Genomic DNA, 7793 nt, shown 5'->3' with positions numbered 1-7793 from the left:
CGTCCTCTATTCCATTTTAAATGAATTTTAACATTTTAGTTTGTTTCTCAATTTATGTCCTTTCCGAGGTAACAATAATTTCGGTGTTAAAACCTAGTTTTATCGTTCATAAATATGTATAAACATGATTTTGAGTTCATTTAATTGAAAATTTTGAAAAATTTTACTAGAATTGGGTAGTCAGTATATAAGACTAGGGCTGTTCTTTATTATCAGAGAGCACTAGATTCTAATACAACTACTGCTTTACTAGTATTTTTAATGGTAACCAAGTGTATAAAGTAAAAAATTTTAAAATCCGAAAGAATTTAACCCCTTCCCACACTTAAGATCTTGCAATGCCCTCATTTGCAAGAAATCAGTAACAATTTAAATTATTGAGGGTGATTTGTGTGAAAATGATTAAATTTTTACCAAAGTTTCCAAATATATTGGCGTTTGTTTGCTGAATGATAAATGGTGCACATCATTTGTTCATTCCGTCTTGTTGTTATTTCACATATATTTTGCATCTTGTCGTCAAAATTAGTTGCTTTTGCTGAACTTAATGCCAGTCTTTGAAAATGCGTTGTTTTACCCTGTTGTGTACATAAGATAAACTGCAAACATATATACATATTTTTGAAGTTTGGTATATTACCCCACATTCAAAAATTATTAAAATCTAAGAATAAAAGTTAGACAATTATAAAAATGATTACAATATTAACAAAAGTATTAAACGTATCAATCATTACAAATTACAAAAAAAAAAAAAAAAAAATAAGTATACTAGGGATGATACTGGTACCAATAGGGGTTCCAAGCATAACCATAGGTGCTATAGAATGCTTCGGCAGGGTTATACGTAGGATATGGTGGCTGCATCTCTATAGACCAGGGAGGGAAGATGGGTTTCAGTGTAGGAATATAGTTTCTACCTATATGTTGGCAATGAGCTATGATTTGGTTCTGATGAACTTGCCAATCTTCAAATGCTCTCTGTCTAGCATTTTCGTATTCCTGAGAAGCTATAAACCTTTGCATTTCTTGCATCTCATTCCCCCCTCCTACATTACCTTGCTGTTGGTTTCTCTCAATCTGTGGATATCTACCATGGTATTGTACTGCGGCGTTATTTCGCCTCTTCAAAACTTTCGCACCATGGTATACATTTAAACCTATAGTATCGCGGGGTTCTGGTTCTTCTACTAATAATCCCCCCCGACTTATATCCACACCGAGATATTCACCAATCAAAGTAATAAAAATACCACCTCCTATTATGCTATGCGGTCGCATCCCCCGAACCATAGCTGATAAATAATAACCCACACAATATGGTATACTTACAGCGCTTTGTGGGTCTCGAATACACATATGGTAAAACAAATCCTGTTCATTTACTTTTTCCTTGTTCTTACCCCTTTGTGTAATCGAATTGGCTAAAAACCTATGAATCACTCTTAATTCGGCTCTATCTATATCCAAATAAGAGTAATTTCCCCCTTTGAAACGGTGATGGCTTGTCATTTGACTCCACACACCGTGTGTATCAAAATTTTCATCTATCTTTCTACCGTTTAGTATCAACCCTCTACAATCGGCAGATGCTAACTCCTCAGGCGTATATATACGTAAAGCCTGAGCCATGTCTAGTAAAGACATGTGGCGCATCGAACCGCCTAGCAAAAATCTAATAAAAGAATGATCGGTTAAACTAGCTACCCGATCATTCAACTCTATACTACACAACAATTCTTCACACCATACTTTATATACAGGTCTACGCATGGTGAATAAACGTACCCAGTCATTAAAAGTAGAATTACCATACCTCTGTACAAGTAATTCCCTAATTGGCCCGGCCAATTCTACAGCTTCTAAGGGTCCCCATTCTATGACCCTCGGTACCTCAACAACCTTAGAATGAAGAGTATGCAAACCCCTTTGATATTTTGGATAATCTATCCAAAGTCTGTCAAATCTCAGGTTCGGGTGCAACTCTTCCAAGTGCATATCAGAAAAGGTCATGACTGGATGAGGTATATCCTGCTTGTAGTAGTTATCCACCTCCTGTTGTTCCGCATTCTCAGCAGGAGCATTGCGGGCTTGGGATGAAGATTCACCCCTTTCAGTCTGCAAAACACATCAAACACAATTTTTGTTCATCCAAATATGCATTAGTGTCAGCAAAATCATCAATCAAAATAATTACAATGACATTATCAATTTATATTAAACTTAAGCTTATTTTCACATTTTTATCAAATCTACACTTTTTCAAATAAGCATATACGAAAATGTTCGCCAAGTTCATAAGCATTAAACTCAAATAACATGTCAAAATAATCATTACTAGCAATTAAACAAGTTTCAAATGGCATTATCTTTCAAAAATCAAGTTCATGAATTTTAGACTTGAAAAAGTCCACTTTAATTCTCAAAATCATGTTTAGGCTCAAAGTTTGGATCATTTAACTACCTAGACATGTTACACTACTTAATTTAGCAACAATTCATGACAAAAATCGGCCATAACCTGTTTATATCAAAAAGCCCCAAATTTGCTCAAGAACACAAACCCTAGATTACTCAAAATTTGAAGTTTAAGGCTTCTAATCATGTTAAACAGCATCAATCTAGGTTATACAAGCATAATACATAAACAATTTAAGCCTAATTACACTAAAAAGCATCAAAATCAAATTGGGGAAAAAAAATTGCTCAAGAACACTAATTTCGGATTAAATGGTGTTTAGGTGTAGAAATTTACCGTTTTTCTTGAGTAATTCCTAGATAGCATCCTTCTCAACATGATTTTAGTAAAAAATTTGGTGATTAACGGTTAAAAATTGTGAATTAGGGGTGTATTTTTCGGGTTTTTTTTTTGTGGAGTATGTTCGCAGTTTTTTTTCTGTGGGTTTTGTGGACTGAGCTGTTTCAGCTCTTATTATTTTTTCTTTAATCCGACCCCTCCGCAAGTCGCGGAGATTAAAGCTCCAAACTCCGCGAGTCGCGGAGTTTGTTTTTTTTTTTTTTTTTTTTATAATCTTTAACTTATTAAAACAATTAATTAATTAATTTTAAAATTTTGTTTCCTTTGTTATTTAGGACGAGGTCGTTTCGGATCGATGTCCTAGTCCGTCCTTCGATAAAATTTTAAAATTTGTCTTTTTGTAGCGATTGTTTTAAAAGCTAAGATTTTTGGTTTTTTAATGTTTTTGGTATACTTTAATTCAATAAGATTAAAAATAATGATAATAAAAGTTCTCGTCCCTCCCTCGGGTAAAGCAATTTCGGTTCAAAGACCTAGTCTTCAACTTACGACAAATTTTAAAAATCATATTTTTAACTTAATGAGATAAGGTAAATTTTTGTTTTTAAATTCACACAACTTAAATATAAAATTCAAAATTAATATTAAAAATTCACACCAAACTTAAAATTTGAAATGCATAAAATTAAAAATTTATATTTTAAAAATTAAAAATTCACACCAAACTTAATTTAAAAATTTATAAATTCATACCAAACTTATATTAATTTTTCAAATATTTACAATTTTAAATATATTGTTTTTACAAAGTTTACAATATTAATTTAAGATTTAAATATTAATTTTAAAAACATGGTAAAAATAAAATTAAAAATCTTTTTGGCTTTTTATCCCACTTTAGTCAATCAAATATTATCAAAAATATGCGCCCCTCTTTTCGGTAAAGTAATTTCGGTTCCAAGACCTAATTTAACTCATGACGAATTTTTGAAATATTTTGGGTTGATTGTTTAAAGATATTTATACCTTAAGAATAAACGTTAAATTTCGCAGTGATGTAATAAATTTTTGAATGATATCAATAATTTCGGTCGCCAAACCTAATTTTATTCAATACCAATTTAATAATTTTTAGCGAACAAATTAGCGTTTATTATCAAAAGGTTAAAAAATAAAATAAAATAAAAACTGTACAGACATACCTGTGAAATAGATTTCTTAGTTATATGATCTATCCCATTCATAAGATAGTCGGTTTAATTGGTTTTCCATAGCTACATAGGCGTAACCTCGAGCATTCAGTGTCTTTTCTTCTAAACATATGAACGGTCCGTCTCTGCATAAAGTAACAAATTCGGTATTTGAATAGGTTTGATTATTTGAACATTTACCTCCATGTGACCATTTTCCGCATTTGTGACATCTTTCTAGGTGTCGTGCTCTTCTTTTCGCTGCGGATTTTGATTTTCCTTTACCAAATTGTAACTTATTATCTTCGCATATGGATTCTTTTCTAACTCCGTCCATTCTTTCTCTGATTACTGATACTATTTCACTCGGTAGTATGTCATTATTACGTTTAGTGATCAAAGCATGTAGCATTAGACCATGGTTTAGTTCACAGGCAGTCTTCATTTCGTAAAAACCTAAAAAAAATAAAAATTCAGAATGGGGGGAGAAGACTAGTTCTTTAGGGTCTGCTAGGGAAAGACCATTCGAGTTCCATTTTCGAGAACTACACGAAAACAGACAATCTAACTCTAACAGAAATACATATTATCCTTTAAAGACTTGATTCTCCCCACACTTAGTTAGCTGTGGTGTCGAAATTGTGATTAACTTCGTTGTCGACTTCCATCGGACCATGTATGTAATGTTTAACTCTGTGACCATTAACTTTAAATTCAATCCCATTTGAATTTATCAATTCTATCGTTCCGTATGGGAAAACTCTTTTGACTATGAATGGTCCAGACCATCTTGATTTCAATTTTCCAGGAAATAGCTTGAATCGTGAATTGAAAAGAAGAACTCTGTCTCCTTCTTTAAATTCTTTTGAACTTCTGATTCTTTTATCATGCCATTTCTTCGTTCTTTCTTTATAGATTAACGAATTATCGTATGCTTCATGTCTTAATTCTTCTAATTCGTTTAGTTGACTTAATCGTAGACGTCCGGCTTCATGTAAATCAAGATTACATGTCTTCAAAGCCCAAAATGCTTTGTGTTCAATTTCTACTGGAAGATGACATGCTTTTCCATAAACAAGTTTAAAAGGTGTGGTTCCAATTGGAGTTTTATAGGCTGTTCTAAAAGCCCAGAGTGCATCCTCCAATTTAATGGACCATTCCTTTGGATTTGATCCTACGGTTTTCTCTAGAATTCGTTTTAAAGCTCGGTTGGTATTTTCAACTTGTCCACTTGTTTGTGGATGATATGCGGTGGAGATTTTATGAGTTACTCCATATCTTTTAAGAACTTTCTCAAGTTGATTATTACAGAAATGAGTACCCCGATCACTTATTAAAGCTTTCGGTGTTCCAAACCTTGCAAAAAGACGTTTTAAAAAGTTGACTACAACTCGTGCATCGTTAGTTGGGAGAGCTTGTGCTTCCGCCCATTTAGATACATAATCAATGGCTACGAGTATATATAGATTATTATGAGATTTTGGAAATGGACCCATAAAGTCAATACCCCAAATGTCAAATACTTCACATACTTGGATGACATTTTGTGGCATTTCATCACGTTGACTTATTTTTCCGGCCCTTTGACAAGCATCACAGGATTTGCAAAGAAGGTGTGCGTCTTTGTAAATTGTAGGCCAATAGAATCCAGCATCATAAACTTTTCTTGCTGTTAGTTGAGGCCCATAATGCCCTCCTGTTGGTCCTGTGTGACAATGGTTTAATATTTTACTAGCTTCATCTCCAAATACACATCGGCGTATTATTCCATCGGGACAACTTTTAAACAGATGTGGATCTTCCCAGAAATAGTGTTTTATATCACTGAAGAATTTCTTTCGTCTTTGGTACGATAATCCTTTTTCAAGGAATCCACATACTAAATAATTTGCATAGTCTGCAAACCATGGGATTTCTTTATAATCTATCTTCAATAGATATTCATCAGGAAAGTTGTCTTGTATGGCTGATTCATTTAGAACTTCTAATTGAGGATTTTCAAGACGAGAAAGATGATCAGCGGCGAGATTTTCTGCTCCTCTTTTATCTCGGATTTCAATATCAAACTCTTGTAAGAGTAAGATCCAACGGATTAATCTTGATTTAGCATCTTGTTTTGAAAATAGGTATCTAAGAGCAGAATGGTCGGTATAGACCACCGTTTTTGCTAGAACGAGATATGATCGAAATTTGTCAAAAGCAAAGACAATAGCAAGGAGTTCTTTTTCAGTAGTTGTATAGTTCGTTTGTGCTCCTTGTAACGTCTTACTAGCATAATATATAGGTTGAAATCGTTTTTCAATCCTTTGTCCTAAAACGGCTCCCATTGCAAAATCACTTGCATCGCACATTAGTTCAAATGGTAGATTCCAATTTGGTGTTATCATGATCGGTGCATTAGTGAGTTTCTCTTTAAGAATATTAAAAGATTTTATACACTCATCTGAAAAGATGAATGGAGCATCCTTTTCTAGGAGTTTATTCATAGGAGTGGCAATTTTAGAAAAATCTTTTATGAAACGTCGGTAAAAACCGGCATGCCCTAGAAAACTCCTAACTCCTCTAACATTGGTGGGATGTGGAAGTTTAGCAATTACATCTACTTTAGCTCTATCCACTTCAATTCCTTCTTTTGAAATTTTATGTCCAAGAACGATGCCTTCTTTAACCATGAAATGGCATTTCTCCCAATTAAGTACTAGATTTGATTGTTCACATCTAAGAAGCATTCGTTCCAGATTAACTAGACATGATTCAAATGTATCACCGAAGACTGAAAAGTCATCCATGAAAACTTCCATGCATTCTTCTATCATGTCATGAAAAATCGCCATCATACACCTTTGAAAGGTTGCAGGGGCATTACAAAGTCCAAATGGCATGCGTTTGTAAGCAAAAGTACCATAAGGGCACGTGAATGTGGTTTTATCTTGGTCCTCGGGTGCTATTGGAATTTGAAAATATCCGAAAAATCCATCTAGAAAACAATAGTAACTATTTCCGGCTAATCTTTCCAATATTTGATCTATGAAAGGTAAGGGAAAATGATCTTTTCTGGTGGCGTCATTTAATTTTCGATAATCAATACACACACGCCATCCTGTTACAGTTCTAGTAGGAATAAGCTCATTTTTCTCATTTGTAATGACAGTCATGCCACCCTTCTTAGGCACGCATTGAACTGGGCTTACCCATGGACTATCAGAGATTGGATAAATTAGACCTGCATCTAGCAGTTTAATAATCTCTTTCTTAACTACATCTTGCATATTAGGATTTAGTCTTCGTTGGCGTTGCACATACGTTTTATGACCTTCTTCCATAAGGATTTTATGTGTGCAATACGAAGGACTTATTCCTTTAATATCATGAATCTTCCATGCAATGGCTGGTTTATGAGCTTTCAACACAGAAATGAGTTGTGATTTCTCATTTTCAGTAAGAGAAGACGATATTATTACAGGTAATTCAGATTCACCATGTAAATAAGCGTATTCCAAATGGTTTGGAAGTGGTTTTAACTCTAATTTCGGAGGTTCTTCTATCGATGATTTATATCGATATCTGTCTTCTTCTTTTAGCATTTGAATTTCTTCTGTTGTTGGTTCATATCCATTAGCTATTAGTGTAGCTAACATTTCAGCTTCATCAATTGGTTCATTACCTTCTCCTAAAGAACATTCTCCTGTTCCTTGTAATTCTGGAAATTCTTCTAATTATTCTGCATGTGCATCTATAGTTTGAATATAATAACATGTATCATCTGCAGATTGTGGTTGTTGCATTGCTCTATCAACTGAAAAGGTAACACTCTCATCCTCTATACTTAGGGTCAGTTTCTTACC

This window comes from Rutidosis leptorrhynchoides, chromosome 11 (assembly GCF_046630445.1).
Source record: "Rutidosis leptorrhynchoides isolate AG116_Rl617_1_P2 chromosome 11, CSIRO_AGI_Rlap_v1, whole genome shotgun sequence".
Lineage (NCBI taxonomy): Eukaryota > Viridiplantae > Streptophyta > Magnoliopsida > Asterales > Asteraceae > Rutidosis > Rutidosis leptorrhynchoides.
The sequence above is the reverse complement of the archived record's forward strand: the minus strand, read 5'-3'. Positions refer to the sequence as shown.